This window comes from Trichechus manatus, unplaced genomic scaffold (genome assembly GCF_000243295.1).
Source record: "Trichechus manatus latirostris isolate Lorelei unplaced genomic scaffold, TriManLat1.0 scaffold00428, whole genome shotgun sequence".
Lineage (NCBI taxonomy): Eukaryota > Metazoa > Chordata > Mammalia > Sirenia > Trichechidae > Trichechus > Trichechus manatus.
The window spans coordinates 27,053-52,165 of record NW_004444364.1 but is presented as its reverse complement, the minus strand read 5'-3'; the positions used below and the strand labels follow the sequence as shown (position 1 = coordinate 52,165).

Here is a 25,113-nt window from a genome sequence, read left to right as displayed (position 1 = left end):
GGGGAAATATCGAGGTTTCGGGACTCTCGATTCCCACGTCCGGTGAGTCCGCGGGACCCTGCGCAGGCTCTTTGAGCCTCGGGTTTCTCGGTGGGAAAAGGTAAGAGGCTGCGTCCATTGAATCCTAGACCCAGAGATTGCTTTCACACCAAGTGTATATTGACGCTAACTCTGGAAAGAAAATGGTAATTATGTAGTAAAGGTGAGTGTTTCGGTGCCCGGCTAGCTCAGTCGGTAGAGCATGAGACTCTTAATCTCAGGGTCGTGGGTTCGAGCCCCACGTTGGGCGTGTGCTTTTATCCTCACTTTCATTTGTATGGACTCTTCTCTAGTCAGCTACCAACAGAATTTAAATTTAAAAAAAAAATTGCCGTTGTCTTCGAGGCGATTTCGACTCATGGCGACCCCTATGAATTACAGGTTCTAAAGTGCCATTGCTGCCCCTGTTGTTCTAAACTTTGGGGAGGTATTCCAGGAATCGCTTTCACATCTGTTTCGGAAGAGGTACAACCAGAATGCTCCTTGGAAGCGAAGATGGCGAGACATGACTCACTTACTTTGGACACGTTATAAGGAGGGGTCAGTCCCTGGAAAAGGACATCATGCTTGGTAAATAGAGGGTCAGCGAAAGAGGAGAAGACCTTCAGAGAGATGGACTGACATAGTGGCTGCAACAACAGGCTCAAACATAGCGACCGTTCTGAGGATGGCACAGGACGGGTCAGGACTTCGTTCTGTTGTATATAAGGTCGCCACTAGTCAGGACCGACTTGATGGCACCTAACAACAGCAACACATATTTTCAACACACCAGAAAAAAAAATTGAAAGAAATAAACATTTGTGTGTGTATGGTGAAAATATACAGAACAAAATACACCCCAACTCACCAGTTTCTACATGTACTATTCAGTGACACTGATTTCATTCTTCAACTTGTGCAACCATTCTCACAATCCTTTTCCAATCATTTCCATGGGAAATGATTTATCCTTAAACATAGAAAGTGATTCTCCCAGAACAAGAGAAGCTGGAAGCATGTAAAGAACTGCCATGAGGCTTGTGCAGATCTGCCATGAGACCCTCTCTCTCTTGCCTCCCTACCTTCCCTGGGAGGCTGTCATGGGACAGCTGCTCATCACCTTCCAGCTTCTGAAGAGACATAAGGTTTTATGGTCTGATCACCCCCAGGCTATAGCTGTGGACTATAAAGCTGCTTAGTTGTGGTGTGGAATTGGCCCCTCAGCAACAGGTATCCCGCGACTCTCGTTGCAGTCATCAGGCCCCTTTGCTTCCGTGTCTTCCTTTTTGGTGTGTGGGGTGAGAACCCAGGCAACTTTCCTTACCCATCCTTTGCTGTCTGTGTAAGCAATAAACTGTCTGAATCTAAAAGTGACTCATTACATCTTTACCAGCTGTGAGTGCTTGACAAGTTTGTTTATATTTTTTTGTTATTCTAATTCTTTAACTTTTATATACTTAAATGCATCAATCTTTCTCCTTAAGGCTTCTGAGTTTATGTCAGCCTTCAAAAGGATTTCAAGTATTTTACCAGATTGTTGTCTTTTGACTTTTGTAGGAGAATGGCTCTGCCTACAAGACTATGAAATTTTCACTGGAGGTAGTTTTGAAAGAAGAAAGATGTATTTATTCTTCTGCTAATGAGCTGACTAGAGACACAGTTAGCTCCCAGATAATTCTGTGGCACATTCCCTGAGGTTCTGCGAAGGCCCCACCTGCTGAGGATTGAGGGAGTTTCTTGGGATCTCCAGCTCAAGATGACTGGACTCTGTCTAAGAGGGGAATGCAGTCACCACAAAATGGTGTGACATCCCAGCAGGAGCAACAGTGAAGGCTCATTACCACCTCTAGGCCTGGTGGGGTGAGGGGAGAGAGGTGTTTCTGGAACCTGGAAAACGTTATAGTTGCAGCTACGTCTGTCCCCCCAAATAAAGATTCAAAAGTATCTGTCCTCTAGTTCCCACAGAAAATAAGAGTAAAAACACATCGTTTAAAGTCCTACTCTGATGAAAAATTAAAGTTAAAAGTGTTCCCTTTCCAGTTTTAATTTGGCTCAGGACCACCATGAAAGTCCCATTTTGGAGAGTAGATGAGTTCTGGCTTCTTCAGCAGCTGCAGACTGGGCTCTCTGTCACAGGAATGATGAGAACAGGGTTACCTCTGTCAACACTTCTACACCCAGGTGAATGCAAGCTCAAGTCTCTCCTGGGAACCACTTTTCCAGGATCCAGGACAAAGGAGAACACAGAAAAACATCACAGAGCCAGCCTCTCATCCACAAAATTCAGAGTAATGTGTGAAACCAACAAGCAATAACATTCTCCAAGCAAAAGTGATGGGTTTGCACTACTATTAAAATGCCAGATACACTGTTGCCCAGAAAAGAGCATTCTCTCAGAATGTGGGGATATGACTAGGGATAGAGTCTTTGGAGGGCAATTAGTCAGGAACTAGCAAAATTAGAAATGCACAAATACTTTGATCAGGCAAGCCCACATCCGGGAAATCCATTTTAGAGAAATACTTGCACACGTGATTAACAATATTTGTATAAGCTGTCCTCTGAAGAGTTATTTATGATAATAAACATTAGAACCAATGCCATGTCCATCAATTGGAAGGTGTTTAAATATACAATGGTCTATCTGTACTCTGAAGGGATGTGCAGTTGTTTAAAGGGACGGGGTAGAGAATAACAATGGTGATCATGCTGCCACTGAAAACAATTATAATAGCTGATGTTCAGTGAGCATTTATTAAGTGCTCAAATGCTTTCTGTGCCTTTCTCGTGAAAATTTAGGTTAACCCATGAGGGGAGTACTCCTACTTGCTCCTTTTCATACATGAAGAAATAGAGACACAAAAAATTCAATAACTTGTTCCAAGTCCCACCGTGGCGGAACCGAGATTTCCTCACAGAGCCTGCGGTTGCACCGCAAATAAGTTCTTGGGAATTTTCAGGTTTCCGGGGAGTGCAGTTGTAAAACCCCAGCCTCAGGAAGTGAGAGAATCTGTGCAGTGATCTGGAGTAAGTAAACTCCGAATCCCAGGACCCGGGCCTCGTTCAAAATGTATCTTTTGCCGAAAAATTCCTTCTTTTGGGGACTTTTATGGGACTTCAATCTTCACGCAGCATAGTTTGGATTTTAATTGAAAGCGGTTAGAGGTCCAGAGGGCTATGAGGATCGAAGTTGCTAACAGCCTAAACGTGCCTTTAAGCAGCTACAAAGAACTTAAAGTAAAGCATGCCGTCCCTGGGTGGACTCGAACCACCAACCTTTCGGTTAACAGCCGAACGCGCTAACCGATTGCGCCACAGAGACATACCGACTTTACTTTTCAGACTTATCTCTTGTTAGGAATTGCCCTTTAACCTCAGGCTGGGGACATCTTCGTATTTATGTGGTGTCCAACCGCGCGCGCTCCGGAGACTGGGGCCACCAGGGACACTTAGGCCGACAGTCAGGCCGTTGGACACGTCTGGGCCTTGACACCGAGCCCCAGTGAGCTGGGGGACTCGGACACCCGCGGCCTCGCGCAGTGGGAGGCGCACACTCGCTGCTCACCACCCGCAGGGGAGGAAGCGGGACAAACCACCGCCCAGCAGGACTCCGCGTTCCCAGGCGCCGAGATCCGCCCCAGCTCCCCGCCGGAGTCCACAGCCTCCCCCGCTCGGCTCCTGGGCTTTTTGGAGGAATGTTGACGAAAGTGACAAACCACGTCCACTGTCCAGAGAATTATTGTCAGGGGCAACCGTAGGAGGTACTGATGAGGAATTATGCAGAACAGACCGTCAGAGTAAGCTTCATACCAGTTTAAATTGAGTAAAGCTGATTGTTTACTAAGAGCAGGATAACGTACAACTGTAGCTTTAATTCCAAAGACAGCTGCAAATCCACTATAGCTCTGTAGCCCTTTGCGGGCTCCTTGAAAACTTGCATTACAGGGGTTTTGTTTTTCTGGCTGGTTAATAAACATAACTAAAGTTATGTTTATTAATAGGCGTATTCCTTTGGCTTTCGGTTTCTGATTTCTCACAGCCTCCAGAGAGAAAGTGAAGAGCGCGCAGGGTTGAGGCTCCCGACCAAGCAGCCAGGAAGGGGCTGCGTGGAAACAGCAGATTATCTTGGGGCCGCAAGAACTGTCACTTTTGCCTGAAGAACTGGGAGAAAAGCACTAAGAATGGTTCTGGAAAGTTTGCAAATTCCAGTAACAGGACTAAGGGAGTGGTTCCGTTGTAAGTCTCGATGGGACCTCTTGGGGTAGGTTGAAAGACACCCTTAGATCCAGGTGGTCCTCTCTTTCCATGGACGTCTGCAGTTCCGTCTTGGGGGGGAAACGAGCACAGCTGGAGACCATTCTCAGAGGCCCAAGGGAGGGTGGAGTCGCTCCGGGAGACAGATGCCCCCTCTGCCTATCAGTTTCTATCCACTGCCCGGCTCCCTGCTTGTGCTCAGAAGCAGGAAGCTCTGGGGCCTGGACCACGACTTAGTCCTTACCAGGTCTGGGACTGAGGAAATCCATTACACTCCCTGTAAACCTCACTTTCCTCATCAGCAACGCGCCGAGGTTGACTTCGGTTTTTGCCCAGATTTCTTACATTGGGACAACTGATCGCATGCTTCTAGGGAGAAGAGAAGCTCACGGCTTTCCGTTAACCTGCCAATTAACTCTGTACTGTGCACGACTTCTGATTTCAAAGTCTTGAGTATGACCCAGCCTTTACTGCGTGTTATTTGGTTTTCTTTGGATCCGGGTATGGCTGCTCCTGCAGCCACACGGATCCCCTCGGTGGCCAGGAGGGGTCCTGTGTTCCTTCCTCTCAGAACCCCGCTCCTGGAACTACTGCTTTTTCTGGTTAGCCAGTAAGGAATGATGTCTGGTAGTTTCAACTTCCCTGAGACCTGCTGGACTTAAGATTTCTTATTTTGGACTACTCCAGTTCTGGAGCTGTTTTGGGTGGATGGTGCTTCCTGTGCTTGGGGGGTTGGTGCTATCTCATTGTCTCTCCTGTCAGACTGTGGAAGCCTCACAAAGATAACTGCATTTGAAAGTCATTGGCTTCTTTTGTCATTCTCAGTGTTCTATTCTATCCATTAAAAGCCATTATTCCTAGAAGGGTGTACAGGCTTCAACAGGTCCCCAAAGGGGATCCCCATAGAAGAAAGGTTAGCTTGTATGGGAGAGAAGATGCAGTGGACCAGGCCTCTGGCTCCACCCTGTCTAAACGGGGTTGGAGAAAATCATTGAGAGGGAGATTCAGAGGGAAGAGGAAAAACTGAGGAAGATCCCAGGACAGATCTATTCACTGGGCCCAGCAAAGATAGCTTGTTTCTCTGGGCCTCTCCTCCCCACCTTTGCCCCTCAACAAAGCCTCTCATCCCTCCACCTGTCTCCTGATTCTGGGAATCCTATCCTTTTCCACTGGACCTGCCCAGCCTAGGCCCAGTCCTCTCTAACAGGACCAGTATTGGTCCCTTGCAGGTCTCCCTTTGCCAACCATCTCATCTGTGGTCCTAGGAAAGTCAGAAGTATTGAATTATCCCTAGAGAACAGGATGATCAGCCTGGGTACTGTGAGGCCATCATGCTGAAAGTGAATCCAGTACACCCAGGGCATTTTTTATTGTACGTTAAGGAAATAAAACGAAAACCCTTGGTCCAGGTCATTTGTAAATGATGTTCAAATTATTTTGAAATCAGTAAATCGTGTGATTAAAGCCTCATTTCAAAGACACTGACAAGAATCAGTAATCCATGTGGAAAGGCCCTCATTTTAAAGATGATCTACTGAAGCCTGTGTACCCTTCTGTTCACCTACAGCTAGGACATGGTAACTGCTCCCAGATTAGTCTTCTTACTTTAAACAACCATAAAAATGGACAAAATGTGTGAGGCACCAGTTTACAGACGTTGGACAGAAGCAGTGCAACATGGTGAGCCCCGTGGCAGGGTTGGGGAAGAATTCCTGATGGTGGTAGAACAAGCTAAAATGCCAGCAGAGCATGATGTTCTCACAAGGAGGCAGAGATCAGAGTTAGGACAGATTAGAGCACCAGAGGGGAGAAAACCATTTAGCGGCCAGTTTTCAGAAGCTACTGGACTACATTGGGTTCGGGTTTTTTTTGTTGTTGTTGTCATTGTTGTTACTGTTTTTTTTCTTTTGGGGTGCAGGTATCATGGGCAGGAAGATACTACCCAAGGTTGCCAGAGGACAGATGCTACAGGATTGAGAACAGAACAGAGGTCCTAGAGGTCAGAACTAGGCAATGTTGAAATTTAAGCTTTGTTAACAAGTCAACCATTCTGAGCACCCAGCTGAGACTCTCTCAAGAAAAGCTGTACTTTAAGAGCACAATCCATATCCTAATGTAAGGCTTGCTTTTGGCAGTCCCTAACAAAGCTACAAACCAAGACCTGATAAGAGCTGCAGGGGAGACAGAGTTTGGAGGCTGAGTTCCAACAGTTGAGGGTTTTGGTAAACACCTTGAACCTTCCACAGATTCACCTTAATGACTAAATCCAGTCCTGCACAAATTCAAGATAATGAGCCAGTAATCAAAGTGTAATTAAATTTCATGCTGATATTTAAATTAAATTGCAGCTGATATTTGACAAAGGCCCCGAGTTCATTAAATGGGGAATAGACAGTCTTTTTAACAAGTGGTGCAGGCATAATTCGATAACCATCTGCAAAAAAAAGAAACAAGACCCATACCTCACACTATGCACAACAACTAACACAAAATGGATCAAAGACCTACATATAAAATCTAAAACGATAAAGATCATGGGAGAAAAAATAGGACAATGGTAGTACCCTAATACACTGCATAAACAGAATACAAATCACTACTAACAACGCAATATTCCTAATGATTTTTAGGAGTCCCTAAAAATTGCAAAAGACTTCACCAAAAGAGTCAAAAGACAACTTATAGACTGGGAAAAAAAATTTGGCTACGACAAATCCGATCAGCGTCTAATCTCTAAAAGCTACAATATACTGCAAAACCTCAACAACAAAAAGATACATAACCCAATTAAAAAATGGGCAAACAATATGAACAGGCACTTTACCAAAGAAGACATTCAGGCGGCTTCCAGATGCATGAGGAAATGCTCACAATCACTAGCCATTAGAGAAATGCAAATCAAAACTACAATGAGATACCATCTCACCCCAAAAGGACTAGCATTAATCCAAAAAACACAAAATAGTAAATGTCAGAGAGGTTGTGGAGATACTGGAACACTTATACACTGCTGGTGGGAAAGTTTGGAAACTGATTTGGCGCTTCCTTAAAAAGCTAGAAATAGAAGTACGTATGATGCAGCAATCCCACTCCTTGGAATATATTCTAGAGAAATAAGAGCCATCACACAAATAGATATATGCACACCCATGTTCACTGCAGCATTTTTCACAATAACAAAAAGATGGAACAACCTAGATGCCCATCAACGGATGAACGGATAAATGAATTATGCTATTATTCACGTAATGGAATACTATGCAACGATAAAGAACAAAGATGAATTCTCAAAACACCTCATAACGTGGGTGAATCTGGAATGCATTACGCTGAGTGAAATTAGTCAGTCGCAAAAGGACAAATATTGTATGAGACCACTATTATAAGAACTCAAGAAAAGGTTGAAAGACAGAAGAAAATGTTCTTTGATGGTTACAAGGGTGGGGAGGGAAGGAGAGAGGTATTCACGAACTATATAGTAGACAAGAATTATCTTAGGTGAAGGGAAGGACAACACACACTGCAGGGGAAGTCAGCACAACTGGACTAAACCAAAAGCTAAGAAGTTTCCTGAATACAACCAAACACTTCAAGGGACAGAGTAGCAGGGCTGCAGGTCTGGGGACCATGTTTTCAGGGGACATCTAGGTCAACTGGCATAACAAAGTTTATTAAGAAAATATTCTGCATCGCACTTTGATGAGTGGCATCTGGGCTCTTGAAAGCTAGCCAGTGGCCATCTAAGAGGGAGCAATTGGTACCAACCCACCTGGAGCAAAGGAGAATGAAGAGCACCAAAGACACAAGGAAAATATTAGCTCAAGAGAGAAAGGACCACATAAACCAGAGACTCCAACAGTCTAAGACCAGAAGAACTAGATGATGCCCAGCTACCACAAATGACTGCTCAGACAGGGAACACAACAGAGAGTCCCTGACGGAGCAGGAGAAAAGTAGGGTGCAGAACTCAAATTCTAGTAAAAAGACCAGTCTCAGTGGTCTGACTGAGACTGGAGGGACCCCAGAAGACATGGCCCCCGGCCCTCTGTCAGCCCAGAACTGAAACCATTCCCGAAGCCAACTCTTCAAAGAGTAGACTGGACTATAAGACATAAAATGATACTTGTGAAGAGTGTGCTTCTTAGCTCAAGAAGATACATGAGACTAAATGGGCATCTCCTGTTCGGAGGCAAGATGAGAAGGCAGGAAGGGACAGGAGCTGGTTGAATGGACTCGGGAAATCTGGGGTGGAAAAGAGGAGTGTACTATTACATTATAGGGAGAGCAACCAGTGTCATGTAACAACGTGTTATAAATTTTTCTATGAGAAACTGTAAACTTTCACTTAAAGCACAATTAAAAAATTAAAAAGAATGCATGCTGTTGTTGTTGTGTGCCGTCAAATCGATTCAATCTCATAGTGACCCTATATGAGAGTGTAGAACTGCCTCTGACGATCTCCTAAAACAAAAATTGATACTCTGTAGAAAGACATCAGAATACACTACAGTGTATGGTTCAAAGTGTTCAATAAACAAAAATACTAGCTATGGAAAGAAACATGTGACCCATATTCAAGGGGAAAATAAGTCAACAGAAATCAACTTCCATATCCAAGATGTCCTGCGTGTTAGATTTAACAGACTTCAAAGTAGCTATTACACACAGAGAGAAAACATGATGTCAACGAGTGATCTGATAGACAATCTCAACAGAGCTGTAAAAAACATCAAATTTCCTGTCAACCACTACACTACCGTTCCGTGGCGGTCGAGTCGTTGGAATTCGGTGCTCTCACTGCCGCAGCCCATGTTCGATTCCCGGTCAGGGAAGCCCATCTTCTTGGACCCCTAACGGTATAGTGGTTAACAACTCGGCTACTAACCAAGAGGTCAGTAGGTCGAATCCACCAGTCGTTCTTTGGACACCTTATGGGGCAGTTCTAATCTGTCCTATATGGTCGCTATGAGTCGGAATCGACTTGACTGGAATGTGTTGGACTTTACTTCAATAATTTGTTTGTTTGAGATGCTCATATATATGAGTCGGAATCGACTCCACAACAGTGGATTTCGTTTTTTTTTATTTTTATTTTTTATTGAAGTGTTCATAGGTATGAATCAGAATCGACTCCAGGACAATGGGGTAGGGATTTCATATTAAGTAGCAGGTACAAATACGTTCGGTGGTGTAATGGTGAGCACTCTGGACTCTGAATATAGCGATCCGAGTTCAACTCTAGGTGGAACCTTGGTGCTTATTTCAAATTAGAGATGTTTCTTAAAAACTCCTTAAATAGTGAATGAAACTTGTTAACCCCTTATACCCCTCTGTGGAGTCGCAGCTCCTCCAGGTCCTTGCTCTAGGCGACCTTTTGCGCCTTGCACCCGTGTTCCCTCGTTCTCTCGTCTTCTCTTCAGGAATTGAGGTTCCAGACACCAGCAGAATCTACCTGAGGAAGGAAGAGAGACAGGAAAGAACAGAGGGGAGACCAGGAAAGAAAAAGGGAGACAGTAGGGAATGGAAGGCAGAAGAACTGGGCGTTCACAGCAGCGGTTTCAGTTGCTGGGTTTGGACCAACGCAGTTCCTCACTCCGGAGCGCTCCCATCGCTTCCTGACCCACACGAAACCTGGTTCCACCGAGAAATGTCAAAGCTGCTTGCTTGGCATTTGCTCTTGCAAAATTTCCTTTCACTGTGTGGAGGGGTGAGGTGGATTAAGTTGCTTGGCAGTGAGTAGAAGCCAAGTTTAAGCGACTTGTTGGCTCTGTTGGTGATAACTAGCAGGTGGCGCAACCACCCACCCAAACGCACACGATTTTTGCCCTTGCAGGCTGTCTGCATGGCCTGGAGTGGAAAACTGGAAAATCCAGGTGTAACGATGTTTCTTTAGAGATAAAGAGAGAAATAGCCAGATACTTGGTCATATGGTTTGGAAGTTATTATCTCTGGAGAATAGGAAATGTAGAAAGGGATCAGGGGACTACTGTTTTTCATAACAAACTTTTGGGTGTATTACTTCGATAAAAAAATATACTAAATAAAAATAATTTCTTTGTTATGTAGAATGTTTTTAAAGTTCATCGTTTATATTTGAATTGAAATTTTGACGTAGTCGCCTGCATCAATCTTTAAAGAGTCTAGGGTTTGTATAATATGTAGAAATGTCTTCCCAAGTAAGAATATAAAAATTTTATAAGGGGCAATTTTGAAGCAAACATCGAATCATTATTCTCCTTTTTTTGAGCTGAACAGATGGGCGAATGAACTACTAGAGCCTCCCAGATACAACTAATTCTACATATCAAGCCATGAAGCATCAACAAGTGAGAGGACTGGACATGTATGGGGATATATGCCATTTAAACATGGCTACACTCTTGACAACTGCAGCTCCCCACAGGCCTCCACAACTTATTTTCCCATAACCTACTGTTTCTTTACTAATTGACTTGTTTAACTGAAACCCATTCTCCCTTGCCCGATACTTACTGTTATTCACCCAAAGCCCATTGTTCTGTGATTTCCTTCACTGCTTGCTGTATTGACTATAAATAAACTCCTGGGACTGAAGCCGGGGTCGTCTTCTTCTCGAAGAGACCCTCCTTGGCCCCACTTCTCTGTAAGAGTTGTGTTTGGCTCCTGTCTTCGCCGCCCTGACAATTGTCGCCGCTGCGGCAGACATGATTTAGTGCTAAACAGTCCTGAGACCAAGGAAATCCATTAAACTCTCTGCAAACGTCAGCTTCCTCATCAGCAACACTACAAAGGTTGCCTTCAGTGTTGGCTCAGATATATTTGGGCAATCTTCCATGCTAGGGAGAAGAGAAGCTCGCAGCTCTTACTCATCAGGTTAGCTCAGTCCATAGGCCACACAACTCATTTTAAGGTCCTACATATTGCCTAGCTTTCTTTGCATCTGCCCTTAATTGACCTCTTTGGTAGCCTCTTTGGTATCCACCGGCTCCTGGAATTGTACAGATACATCCCTACTTGCTGTCTCCATGGAGGCCACATGGAGGTGCCAGGGCCCTTCCCCTTGGAACTGTTGTCATCTATTCAAGTGTTGTTTTCTGTCACTCTAGCTGCTCTGTTTCTCTGACTCCAATTTCATGGATATTAGGCCACTTGATGTTTTCTCGCAGGTCAGTGACAGTCTGTTCTTTTCATTTTTAGTTGTTTTTTCTCCTGGGTTTCATTTTGGATAATTTACATTGCTATGTCTCCTACAGTGTCTAATCTGCTGTTGAAATCATTCATTGTTTTCTCATCTCTAGACACTCTATTTGAGTCTTTTTAAAAAAATCTTTCATTTCTCTCTTTCATCAAGATCATTCTTTCCTTCATCTTCCTGAACATATAGCCAAACTGGTTACCGTCAAGGCAATTCCAACTCATAGCGACCCTATAGGATAGAGGAGAACTGCCCCCATAGGGTTTCCAAGAAGCAGCTGATGGATTGGAACTGTTGACCTTTTGGTTAGCAGCCATAGCTCTTAACCACTGTGCCACCAGGGATTTCCTGAACATACAGAGTGTGTTTATAAAAGCTGTTTTCATATCTTGTTTACTGATTTTGTCATCTATGTCATTTCTGGGTCTGTTTCTATCGATCGAGTTTTCTCATGGTTTTGGGTCGTATTTTCCTGCTTCTTCGCATAGCTAATAATTTTTATTGGATGCAAAACGTTATGAATCTTATGTTAGGTTTTTTTTTTTTTAGTTCTTTAAATGTTTTTGGGTTTTGCTCTGGGATGAGTTAAGTTACTTGGAAACAGTTTGATTCTTTCCAGGCTGGCTTTTAAGCTTTGTTAGGTGGGTTCAGAACATCCTTTAGTCTAAGGCTAATTTGGACAAAGTGTTGAGGTATTACCCTTCTGAAGATTCTTCTTCATGACACGTGTGTTAGATGCTCTTTCTGTTCAGGCTGGTGGGAACACACAGTGTTACTGGCTCAGTTTGAGCTCTGTCCTACATTTCCTGTGCTCCAATGTCTGAAAAGAGCCGTTTCACATATATTTTGTCTTGTCTTCTAGTTGTTTAGGGTGGGAAAGTAAATACCATCTCTGTTACTCCATCATGGACTGAAGGAGAAGTCTATGCATGTTTATTTTGTTATCTTCCACAATTAAGGAAAAAAACTTATCTTGGATGTTGTTTCCTATCTCATATACCTAAAATGTGCCATATACTATGCTATGTGTATTATTATATCTTAATTAATCTGTACAATAAGCCCACAAGACATTTAATTTTATTATTTCATATGAAACTTGAAACATTTTAGGAGCTGGCTCAAGGTCAAACAGAGGGCAAGTAGTGGAGCCTGGACTGGGAGGCCTTCCCAGAGGTAGTGCTCCTAGCCACAGACCAGACCAAAGGTCTTTGTAATAACCTTGGATATCTGATGTTCCTGGAATCCAGTACCCAAGGAGTTCCTAGCCACTGTTTCGGTAGACTCCTTTTGGTCAGAAACTCCTCCCTCTGGGATCCAGAGCATAACTTAGCCCTTAAACTCTGACTAAGGAATGCCCTTAACCTCTCTGCAAACCCATGTTTTCTCATTGGTAAGACACTGAAAATGGACTTTGGTCTTAATTCAGATATTTTATGTTTGGGTAAGGAGACCTCCTGCTGCTGGGGAGAAAAGTTCGGGGCTCTTCTTCATCAAGCTGTATCAGTCTATAGGATGTGCGGCTTGTAGTTTCAATGTCCCAAATACTCACTTGGCACCTTGTATGTTTTAGTTGGTTTTGTTTGTACCTGCCTTTGTCGTCACTCCCCTCCACCCTTTCAGACAGTGAAAAATAGTGTTCTATTTATTTACAATGCCTGCAGTCCCTGGGTGGCAAAAACAGTTAGATGCTTGACCAGTAGCCCAAAAGCTGGTGTTTCAAATCCACAGAAAGGCTCCTCAGAAGACAGACCTGACGATCTGCTTCCAAAAGATCACAACTTTGCAAACCTTATGGAGCGGTTCTACTCTTCACACACGGGGTCATGGCAAGTAGAAATCAACTTGACAGCAACTAACAACAACATTTACAATTTCCACTGTCATTAAAAGAGAGGGCATCTTAAGGGAGCTTCCTATATTTTCCAAGCTCCTGATGCACATCAGGTGCAAATCTGCGGCAGAGAGAGAGCTAATGCTTTCTGCTTATGAAGGAAGTAAGAGAGGGCTTGAGGAAAGGGGTTGGGGGAAGAGGAAACTGGAGTGAGAAACATAAAGAGGCAGCTTTTGGGGGGCAGGGGTGCTGTAAAATGGTGGGAAAAGTAGCATCAGTGTCAGAACGTGTCAAAATTCAGTGGGGTAATGACCAGGATCACGCCAAAGCTGATTTCCATGAGGTGGCAGTCAGACATACCTCCACCCTCCAAACTTTTTACCAGTTCTGACACCAGCCATTCCTCCCACGGCACTCTCTACTTCTCTTCTGGGTTCGATGATCCCTTCCAGTGGCCACACAGAACTCACAGACCATACTCACAGTTCAGTAGTTTATTAAAGAAGTAACAGGGCACAACTCGGGATCAGGATCAACAGGCTACAACTCCATCAGGATCAGGAAGTATGTAGGCAAAGTCTCCCTTCTTCAGAGCAGGACAGTTCTCTAAGCTCTTCTCAGCACCCTGAAGACAGGCTTCTCTTTGCCCCCTGAAGACAGGCTTCTCTTCACCCCATGAAGACAGGCTCCCCTCGGCCCCGAGGACAGGCTCCTCTTGGTTCTACTATCTGTCACCACTGATTCTGCCACCAAGCTCCCTCCTGGCCTGTTACCATCTTGAGCGTTACAGCTCTTGACCTGTATTACAGCTTTTTTAGCTGGTTCTTTACCTCTTCTCTCTCTCTCTGTCTCTCTCTCTGCTTCTTCTCTCTTCTTTCTTCCTTCTGCTTCTTCCTGTCTGAAAAACCTCTGTGGGGCTACATGTATATATATACATAAATTCCTCATCAATTTCAAGGCATGGCCCTCCCACCAGGGCCATGAACTGAACAATCCCCTCTCGGTAAGCCACAGACACTTCATTTGCAGAGTAGGTTACAGATACTTCATCTGCATAACCTGTAGTCACTGCATTTGCATGGTATATTGATCAATCCCTTCAAGGTGCATACTAATTACAGGGCAGGCTGCAGCCCAGGGCCAGACAAAAAGTATCAAACCTCAAATAGTTTACAGCTTACTCAGGAAATGTTAGTCAAACTGGACAAAAGTAACAAACTCTCTGGGGTAGAAACCAGGGAAAGGTAACTTGTTAGAGCTTAGGTGAAATAAATCTCTCAAGCTGTTTGACCACGTAACCAAGGCAAAAGGTCAGTTCAAGGATCTCATGTCACCACTGGTGTGCTGGGGTGGTATCTGGAGAGAGTTGGCTGGTAATAGATGTAGGACTTGGGAGCAAGACATCAAGCAGGGCAGCTGTCACCTAAGGAAAGAAGTCTGAGGAAAGTTCAGATATTTAAAGGGCGTTTGATGAAGCGTTGCCACCTGGTTTGTGATACCAACGCTCTTTCTCATCTCTACAAAGAAGGCATCAAAGTGGGCATGATGTGCTTGTTATACATGTTGGGTATGAGTATGGAATTAAATACTACTTACTCATATTAAAATACTCATCCTTGTGCCACCTAAAATTATCTCAGGTACTACCAGTGGTGCCCATACCACATACAGGGAAACTGACCATTGAAAAGTAAAATGAGCCCCATCTGGGGGTACAAAGTTATTTGCTGTGATGGAATCTCCTAATGCAATCTCTCTGGCCAAGGGCACAAAAAAAGCCACTAAGTGCCAAGGAAACACAGCCCATCATAATTCTGCAGAGAATTATTAGAGAGCCTGAGGGATCTCTAGAAATTATTCCAGGCACCCTCTCATTTACAGACAGAGAAAATGACTCTGAGTTGAGGTCCATCTCTTCCCTAGACACGTGTCAAGACTGATGCACGTGGAGCAGGTTCTTGGTCCTCCGGAGTCTGGGAAGATGTAGCTAGGAGGAGGATGAATTTACCTAGGACAAGGCCACAGCACAATAGCCTACTGGTGGGACACTTCAGGCTGGGATCCAGGATCTTAGGGCCATGTATTTCCAGAGAGATTCTACCAGAAAGCCTATTCTTCTACTCTCAGGTCAGTGGGGAATTCCAAATCTTTGTCCTTTTACTAAGTTTGATATTCCAATCTCCAAATCCTTAAACCGTTTTTGTTAGGTTTTTAGGCTGATTTTTGGTGCATGAAATTCTCAAGCATAAAAGGATTATGAAAGGGGCTGCTTGGAAATTTCACATTTATTGTTTATTGCCAGCAGTATAAGCCTAGCTTCCTGAGTAACTGTGGTGTTGTTAATGCCTAGCCTGATAGTTCACTTTTGCATGCTCCTATGATTTTCATTTGTTTCCCTGCTACCCTCCCTCTTGCATTCCCATGACTTTGAAGCTTAGCTAAGTTTCTCTTTGAGAGGTGGAACGACCTTGGAGGGTAAAGTAACTCATCTGTGATGTGATAATAAAGGGGCAAGATGACTTTCAAGGATTGCCAGGTGCAGAATGTAACCACAGAGAAAAACAACTATAATCTTGTCCATATAAAAACTTTCAGCCAGTCTCCAAGAGGGAGACAGGTCTTTTGGAGGAGCAAATTCCCCTCTGTCTCCTGTATATCGATATACAGTAAAACACTTTTGCTGCTCACCTCACTCCTGTCTCAGTATAGGCTTCTGCGGCAGGTGGCTCAGACCCACAATTGTGGTAACAAGTTTTGGCGCCCAACGTGGTGCTCTTCAGCTGCTTGAGACGTGGTGGCCCCAGGGCCAGCCCGGGACTGTCTGGCTGTCTCCCTGAACAGCAGGCTGCAGGAGGCTCCCTTTGCCTCCAGGGAGCTGCCGACAGCACTGAGGCCCGCCACAGCACAGCCAGTCCCCAACCGCACCAGCTGGAGGAGAGTAAGAAAAAAAAAAAAAAAAACAGAAAAAAGCAATACTGGTATAAGAGGATCCTAAGGTGAGTCTGCAATTCCTCCACGTGTTGCACTGAGGGCCAGGGCGGATAGGGCAGTCCTGAAGTTTGCGAAACAGGACCTGAGCCCTTGGTTTCTGAGGCGGGAGGCGCCTCGGATGACTGATCCCTGTGAGTAGGGTTGCAAAGAAAGGACTCTTGGTGACTCCGGAGTCTTGGTTTTGGGTGTGTGAGTGCTCGAAAGTGTGTCTGGGAGGTTGAGATTCTCTAAGAGCACCTCTGTCAGCAGGCAGGGCCATCTGAGAGGTTGAAGGGGTCAAGAGCACCTCTGTCAGCTTGCGGGATTTATTGGTTTACTGTGGTTCTGTGTCTGTCGTGTCCATTTGTTTATTGTGGTTCTGTGTCTGTCCTGTCCATTCGTTTACTGTGGTTCTGTGTGTCTGTCCTGTCCATTGTCTGTGTATACCTAGTCTTATACCATCTACTCGGGTGCCATCTCCTGGTGATCAGTGCTAACTCCAGCCGAATCTTGCCACCTGTTTGTCGGCCAAACTCATTTTCTTCTCTCTCATTTCCTTCACTTTGTGTTACAGTGTCTGGGCTGCACCCACCAGGAACAGAATCGGGGCTGTGTCCCCGACCTTCAGGACTTAGCCCTAGTGAGAATTTTAATGGCCCTAAGCCAGACCTATAGGGAGGCTGAGGGCATGGGGAATCAGCCTAGCATTCCCAAGGATTCCCCTCTAGGATACATTTTGGAAAACTGGAGAAGAAATAGCTATGAGCGTATGACAAAGAAGAAAATGATATTTCTGTGTAGTAATGCCTGGCCCCAATATCAGCTAAGGGATCAGGAGGCTTGGCCCTGGAACAGGTCGATGGCCTGTAATACGATTTTGCAACTTGATTCGTTTTATAGAAGGGAGAAGAAATGGGACGAGGTCCCGTATGTCCAGGCCTTCATGTCTCTCTATTAGATCTTGAACCCTCCTAACCAAGTATTCTTCCAAGGGAAATCTAAGGTAAAAGTGCTTTCGGAACCCTCAGTAGAGGACCCTTTGTTGGAGGGACTAGTCCCGGTACCTGCCTCGGCCCCCACCCCGGTCTGAGGATGGTGCAGGTGCAGCCGGCAGGATGGGGACAGGAGAAATGGAGCTGGACTCCAGCAAAGGAGAAGAGGAGGAGGCTGACAAGTGTGCAACTGCCACAACTTCAGGTATGGTCTATCCTTCTCATACTCATCAGGGTACAGTATTCAGGGAGGGTGCCGCTGAGGCTCGGGCAGGGCAATCCCACTGAGAGAAGTCCAGGCAGCCGGAGGAGGAACAGTGTTGGTGCACACCTTTTTTTCCACCTCTGGCTTATATAACTGGAAACATTATAATCCTCCCTATCAGAGTGATCCAAATAATATGGCAGAACTATTTCTGTCCATCTTTTCCTCTCACCGCCCTACGTGGGCAGACATACAAGCCCTACTGGCCACCTTATTAACTTCAGAAGAACTATGCATGGTATTAGAACAAGCCCTCAAGGAGGCTGATAGACTCCACCATCAAGATCCCCTGACTCAGCCAGCTGGGGAGGAGGCCATCCCAGCTAGGGACCCAGGGTGGGACCCAAATCAGGAAAATGGAAGGAATAGACTCCAGCTTTACCATGACTGTTTGTTAGCTGGTTTAAAGAATGGGACACCAAAGCCCAAGAGCCTACAGAAAATTAGGGAAGTCATTCAGGGGGAAATGGAGGATCCCTCCACCTTCTTGGAGAGGGTGACTCATGCATTCCGCAAGTATACTGATGTAAACCCAGAGGACCCAAATAACTCATGGCTCTTAAATATGACCTTCATTTCCCTGAGTGCCCCTGATATCCGATGGAAGTTGCAGAAATTACAGGGTGGACAGGAATGCCTATGGGACAGTTACTCGAAATTGCCTTCAAGGTCTACAACGATAGGGATCAGGCAGCTGGATGGAGAGAGAAACAAAAAAAGAAACAGAAAGCTGCCCTATTGGCTGCCACCCTTGTCCCTTCAGGCTTAGTAGAAAGAGTGGGGATAAGAAAGAAGGCTGACTCAGGGCAGCGAGTAGGACCACTACTGGGGAGAGACCACTGCACTTATTGCAGGAAACATGGACATTGGAAATGAGAATGCCCTAAAACCAGGGAGAAACGGCCATGGTCCACTGCCCTCCATGCCTATCAGGAGGGACCCCCACCGGGGGGTGATGATCCAGACTGATGGGGCTGGGGGCCGAGACCCTCCTTGGCTATCTCACACTGTGAGCCTTGGGTAACCCATAAAGTGGGAGGACATCCTATTGACTTTATTCTAGACATGGGGTTGACATTTTCAGTTTTGAACACAGCCGAGTCCCCCCTCAGCCCGTGCATTGCCCCGGTGGTGGGAGTCTCAGGAGAACTGTCCACCCTACCTTTCCTCCAACCTGTGAATTGTGAAATCGGAAAAGATTTGTTACATCATGAATTTCTTTATATGTAAGAATGTCCAGTCCCATTGTTAGGGAGGGATCTCCTATCAAAGCTTGGAATGCAAATCACCTTTGGGCCATCCTGCATCCTGGTGCAGACCTCACCAGAGAATGCTTGTGCTCTCCAGGCAGCACTATTACAAAGTGAGGTGGTGACATTTAGTGGCATCCCTCCCCACATCTTGCGGAAAGTGAGCCCAGAAGTATGGGCAACAGGAAGGCCAGGGTGGGTGAAAATCTGCAGCACCGGTAAAAATAACCTTGAAACCTGGAGCGCCCATTGTAAATCAAAAACAATATCCCCTCCGTAAGGAAGCATTGGAGGGAATTGCACCATTGGTTCAAAGGTGTGTAAAGATTGGACTTGTAAATTCTGCCGCTCCCCGTACAACACTCCTATTCTACCAGTATTAATACCAGGGACAAAGGAGTACTGGTTCGTCTAAGACTTGAAAAAGATAAATCAAATAGTGGAAGATATCCATCCAGTGGTGCCAAACCCCTACACACTTCTGGTCACCATCCTCAGCCAATGTGCCTGGTTTTTGGTCTTAGACCTGAAAGATGCTTTCTTTTGTATTCCTCTACATTGTGAGTCCCAGCCACTGTTTGCTTTTGAACTGACTGATATTAAAACCGGGACCAAAAGACACCTCATGTGGCAGATTTTGGACCAAGGGTTCAAGAACTCCCCCACCATTTTTGGGAGAAATTTTAGCCATAGACTTGAGGACGTTAAAATTGGAGAAGGGTCTTGTTTTGCAGTATGTCGATGATATCCTGATAATGAGTGAGACCAAGGAGGACTCTGACCAAAACACCATACTGGTTCTAAACCATCTGGCTGAGTCTGGATATTGAGTCTCTGAGAAAAACGCCCAGATATCCCAAGGGCAAGTAAAGTATCTGGGTTTCCAGATCTCACAAGGGCAACGGAGTCTCCTCCAGGATCGGAGGGAAGCCATAATGTGGGTGGCACCTCCTACCTCCAAATAACAATTGCAAGGTTTTCTCGGGGTGGCAGGGTTCTGTTGGATCTGGATCCCAGGATTTGGGCTTATGGAAGAACCTCTATATGAGGCTTCAAGGGGGGAAGAGAAGGACACTTTATTATGGACTAAGGAATGTCAGCAGGCTTTTGAAAAAATAAAGTACAAGTTAATGACTGCTCCAGCTTTGGGGTTACCAAATTTACAGAAACCTTTTGAACTCTTTGTATGTGAGAGACAAGGAATTGCTATGGGAGTATTAACTCAGACCTTGGGGCCCGCCAGGCGACCCGTGGCCTACTTTTCCAAACAATTAGATAATGTGGCTTGGGGATGGCCCCCGTGTCTTCAAGCCGTGTCAGCAACTTGTGATGTGCTGCAGGAGGCTCAAAAATTCACCTTGGGACAAAAGGTGACAGTGAATACCGCACGTGTGGTTCTGCCCCTTTTAGAACAAAAGCAGGGGCTTCTGGCTCACAGCAGGCCGAATGGGCAAATATCAGGCCATCCTGCTGGCCAACCCAAATGTGGTTTTAAAACCCGTCTCCTCCCTCAACCCAGCCACCTTGCTGCCCATGTCAGAAGAGGCTCTTATGCATGATTGCTTAGGGATAATTGAGGAAGCCTATTCTAGGAGACCCAGTCTGTTGGACACCCCTCTGACTGATCCTGAAGTAGTAATGTATACAGATGGCAGCAGTTTTATGCATGAAGGACACTGCAGAGCAGGGTATGCTGTAGTGACGCTAACTAAAATTTTAGAGGCAGCCCCACTTCCCACAGGAACCTCGGCGCAGAAGGCTGAACTTATCACTCTGGGGCGAGCTCTTCGACTGGGAAAGGGGAAGTGCGTAACAGTGTATACCGACAGCAGGCGTGCTCATTTAGTTCTCCATTCATACGGAGCCCTGTGGAGAGAAAGGGGCCTTCTAATGGCTGCCAACAAGGAGATAAAACATGCAAAAGAAATCCTGGATCTCTTAGAAGCGGTGCATGATCCCCTTGAGCTGGTGGTAGCGTATTGTCCTGGACACCAAAAGAGACAATCTCCCGAGGCAATGGGAAACTGCAGGGCAGATTCAGAAGCTAGAAAGTTGGCAATGTAGGAGAATGGGGAGAAATAGAGATGGCCCTGATTCCCCATCTAGACCCAACTGACCTTCCTACCCCCTCCTACAATTCCAGCGACTTAGAAAGGGCAACTGAATGGGGATGTAATCCAGCCTCCCATTCTAAGTGGCTAGTAAACCCAGAAGGCAAAGTACTGTTGCCAGAAGCACAAATTTATTATATAGTCTCCACCCTACATGAAGGAACTCACTATGGAAGAGACACTAGTTTCGAGTGGATTCAGCAGACAGTTATCGGGCCCAACCTTCTCGAGGCTATCCAGGATGTGGCAAGGATGTGTCACCTTTGTGCCAGACACAACCCAAAGACCACCCCTCATCCGGTGGAACCAGGAGTCCAACATCGAGGGACTAACACGGGAGAAGATTGGCAGCTGGATTTCACAGTGATGCCTCAAGCACCTGGGAACTTCAGGTACTTGTTAGTTTTTGTAGATACTCTGGGTGGGTGGAAGCCTTACCTTGTCAAACTGAACAAGCTCAGGAGGTGACCAAAGTGCTACTCAAAGAAATTATCCCTCTTTTCAGGTTGCCAATATCCATCCAGAGTGACAATGGGGGAGCCTTTGTGGCAATGGTCACACAAGAGGTTTGGAAGGCTCTAGGCATTAATTGGAAAATACATTCAGCCTGGAGGCCACAGTCAACTGGGAAGACTGAGATGAACCACACTCTGAAGAAAACCCTAGCCAAGCTCTGCCAAGAAACATATTCTACCCAGATACAAGTTCTGCCCACTGCCCTGCTCAGAATCCAGGTAGCCCCTCAAAGTGGGCTCAAATTGAGCCCTTACGAATTAATATATGGGAGACCATTCCTTAAAAAGTCAACTTTCCCCACCTCGGTAATGACTGAGGTGGAGAAAAGGGACTGGGTCCATTCTCTGGGAGCCATCAGAAACACTGTCAATCAGTATCCTTCTTCTCATTTGTCTTTTCCTTCTAACACTCCTCTCCACAACGTCCATCCTGGAGACTGAGTCCTACTGAAGACTTGGAAAACCCAGCCCCCAGAAGATCAACTGGCCCCAAAGTGGAAGGGACTGTTTGATGTCCTTCTGATGACCCACTCGTCCTTGAAGCTGGGAGAAGTTGCTGCCTGGGTGCATCATTCTAGAGTGAAGGCAGCTCCACCAGAAGAAGAGGAGAAGAAAAAGACCAAACAACCATCATACACCTGCACTCCACTGCAGGGTTTAAAATATAAGTTTTAAAAAACTTACTGAATAATGATTTTAATTTTGTTTCTTTTAATTCTCCCACCCCCTCAGGGAACCCGGACAAGAGAAGTGCCTGTGGTCCCGCAGGCAAAAGGGACACTGACCCTGCAAGCTGGAGACACCTTGACCCTTCCATGCGTGATTTTCACCCTGACTCCAGTGGAACCAGTCAAGTGGATCATGAAGAAGCCGGGGGTGGGGAGAGGGAGAGGAGGACAGGCGATGGTTTGGGATTTCAAAACTACAGGTTCTGACCGGGTGATCCCTATGGCAAACACCACCCAAGCACGAAATCAGGACTTTTCAATCGCTGTCTCTGACATGAACCTATCAGATATTGAGACGTATTAATGTGTAAAATATAAAAAGAGTTCACCTCAGGATGAAGACGTAAGTCGGGGGTAGGGAGTTCGAGTCCTTGTGGTTGGACGGCAAGAGCTCGCCCACCTTCACGACGGGTGGGACTGGTCCCCCAATGGGTTAGTCACCATGTCCCAGGCTGTAGCCACAGGGGGAAGTCTCCGCAATTGCTGGGTTTCTAATCACCTCCCACGATCAGGGGCCCCATTAAGTCCATTGGCAGCACCAGTTTTTGATTACACTAGAGAGATACCTGATTGTGTTTTGTCCCATGAGCCCCTCAGAGTTCTGGAGTGGGCTTGATGGGTGCAATACCCTTTCCCCATCCCTTGTTTCTCCCTGAGTGGAATATATGCTCACACCAACAGAACAACGGTGGAAAATCAGGTCACAAAATCCACAGGCAAAAGTGGCCCAACAGGTTTTCCGAGACTTTCAGCTTCTCTCTTCTTGCAACCAGTCCTTGGTTGTTCCTGTCTGGCATTAACACTAATATCCCAGGCAACACTAATCAAAATTTGTCCCTTTGTGTTCCATCCGGATATACTTTCTTATGTGGGGGAAAGGCCTATCCCACTAGTGAAAACCCTTTTCCTAAACCATCACCCTACACCTGGGCCATCCAATGCCTCACTGGTGTACACTTTGTAGGTCAATGCACCTTGGGCTTCCTAAATTTCTCCACTCAGATTCACCCGCCTTCTGCCCAGCATGCAGAGGAAATTTCTCGGCCAAAGCAGGACATTTTCTCTGTAAATCCTGTCTCCCTAGAGGTGACAGGAACTAATGACAATCCGGTTGTAGACAACACTGAATTTGGGTGGTGGCTCCTGAGAACCATAATCCCGGGACTGGGAGTATATCACATGGAAATGGCTGTAAGAAATCTCTCTGACAACCTCCACTTATTGGCTTTGGGGACCGAACGGGCTCTCCGAGCCCAGCAGACCTCCTTAAATTCTCTGGCAGCGGTGGTCCTGGACAACCGAACTGCGCTGGACTTTTTACTGGCCAAATCAGCGAGAGTCTGTGCCATCATAAATAAAACCTGCTGTGCTTCGATAAACACCACCGGAGAAGTAGAAATTGTTTTAGAAGCCATTCACAAAGTAAGTGAGTGGACAGACCCTAGATCGCATCAGGAGGACGCCTGGGGTTGGTTTTCTGACATATCTCCTTCCTTGGGGTCTTGGTTAGCCCCTATCCTTACAATGATAATACTAATTGTTCTAATCTGCACTTGTGTCCCTTGCCTCATCAGGGTACTCACTAAGGGGGCTACCAATACTCTCAGAGCTGGTGGAGTTTTTGCTGTGATAAGTCAGGATGCCCCTTCATCATGCCACCTAATTCGCCAAGATACGATTGATTTCCATTCTCACTTACCCCCCTATACTCTTTCTAACATGCATTGAAAGTCCTCGATCCCGGTCAACGGCCCTGGTCAGCAGGAAGCAGCCGAGGAGAACGGCGCCCTGTTTCCCAGGACTGAGAAACTTCCAACAAAAGGGGGGACTGAAAGGGGCTGCTTGGAAATTTCACATTTATTGTTTATTGCCAGCAGTATCGGCCTAGCTTCCTGGGTATTGTGGTATGGTTAATGCCTAGCCTGTGTACTTCACTTTTGCATACTCCTATGATTTTAATTTGTTCCCCTCCTAACCTCCTTCTTGCTTTCCCATGACTTTGAAGTTTAACCAAGTTTCTCTTTGACAGGTGGAACGACGTTGGAGGGTAAAGTAACTCATCTGCGACATGATAATAACGGGGCAAGATGACTTCAAGGATTGCCAGGTGCAGAATGTAACCACAGGGAAAAACGACTATAATCTTGTCCATATAAAAACTTTCAGCCAGTCTCCACGGGGGAGACAGGTCTTCTGGAGGAGCTCATTTCCCTCTGTCTCCTGTATATTGATATACAATAAAACACTCCTGCTGCTCACCTCACCCCGTCTCAGTATTGGCTTCTGCGACAGGCGGCTCAGACTCTCAATTGTGGTAACAATTAGAGCTAGTTAGTTTCAACATCGATTGAATTCACCTGACGTCTTCACAGGCTGGTTGGCATCCACGTTCTTTTCTTTCTTTTTTTGGTCTGACTGTAGGCTGCAACTCCACAGCAATACCAATATCAGTTTCTCTGTGGAAAAGAATCTGGCTAAGCAATCAAGAAATGGACATAAATTGCAGGGATTTATGGTAATGGAATAGAAGTCTGACAAGGAAACAAAAACGCTTTGACTGTCCAGCAACTGACCACTAATGTCTGGGTGCCTTCGTGTGACTTGAGGGTGTGGAATTTAAGTCAATAGGAGCTGGAGTTTCTTGAGGCTGGAAATCCTATGAGGAGGAATCAGTTTCTGCTACTGAGGACTGTGGGCTCTGGGTAAATTTAAAAAATAGAAGCCCCAAAGTCACCAAGTCTGGAATGAAATAACGGATAAAGCCAGAGACCACACGTTCTAATTAGTAGCTAATGAAGAACTTAGAAAGAAAAGGGAAAGCTGTATACAAAGATACTCTCTGCCTGTCGTCTCCTGTAGTTTCTGGTTTTCTCTGGATACTTGTGCTGTGGGGTGGCTTCTCTACTCCCTGAGGGTGTTTGAACTCTTAGTGACACCTGGCCCTGGACTCCACCCAGGGCCAGCTTCATGTGCGTGTGACCTGTGCAGTCACAGAGGGC

The 25,113-nt window shown here is 45.7% G+C and overlaps 2 non-coding genes across 2 annotated transcripts; one reads left to right on the top strand and one right to left on the bottom strand.

Moving 5' to 3' along the window:
• Positions 1–216: 216 nt before the first annotated feature.
• On the top strand, positions 217–289 carry TRNAK-CUU (transfer RNA lysine (anticodon CUU)). The gene has a single exon. It is a non-coding gene; the product is annotated as a tRNA-Lys (tRNA).
• A 2,980-nt stretch (positions 290–3,269) lies between these two features.
• Positions 3,270–3,343, bottom strand: TRNAN-GUU (transfer RNA asparagine (anticodon GUU)). Its single transcript has one exon. It is a non-coding gene; the product is annotated as a tRNA-Asn (tRNA).
• Between the last annotated feature and the right edge of the window lie 21,770 nt (positions 3,344–25,113).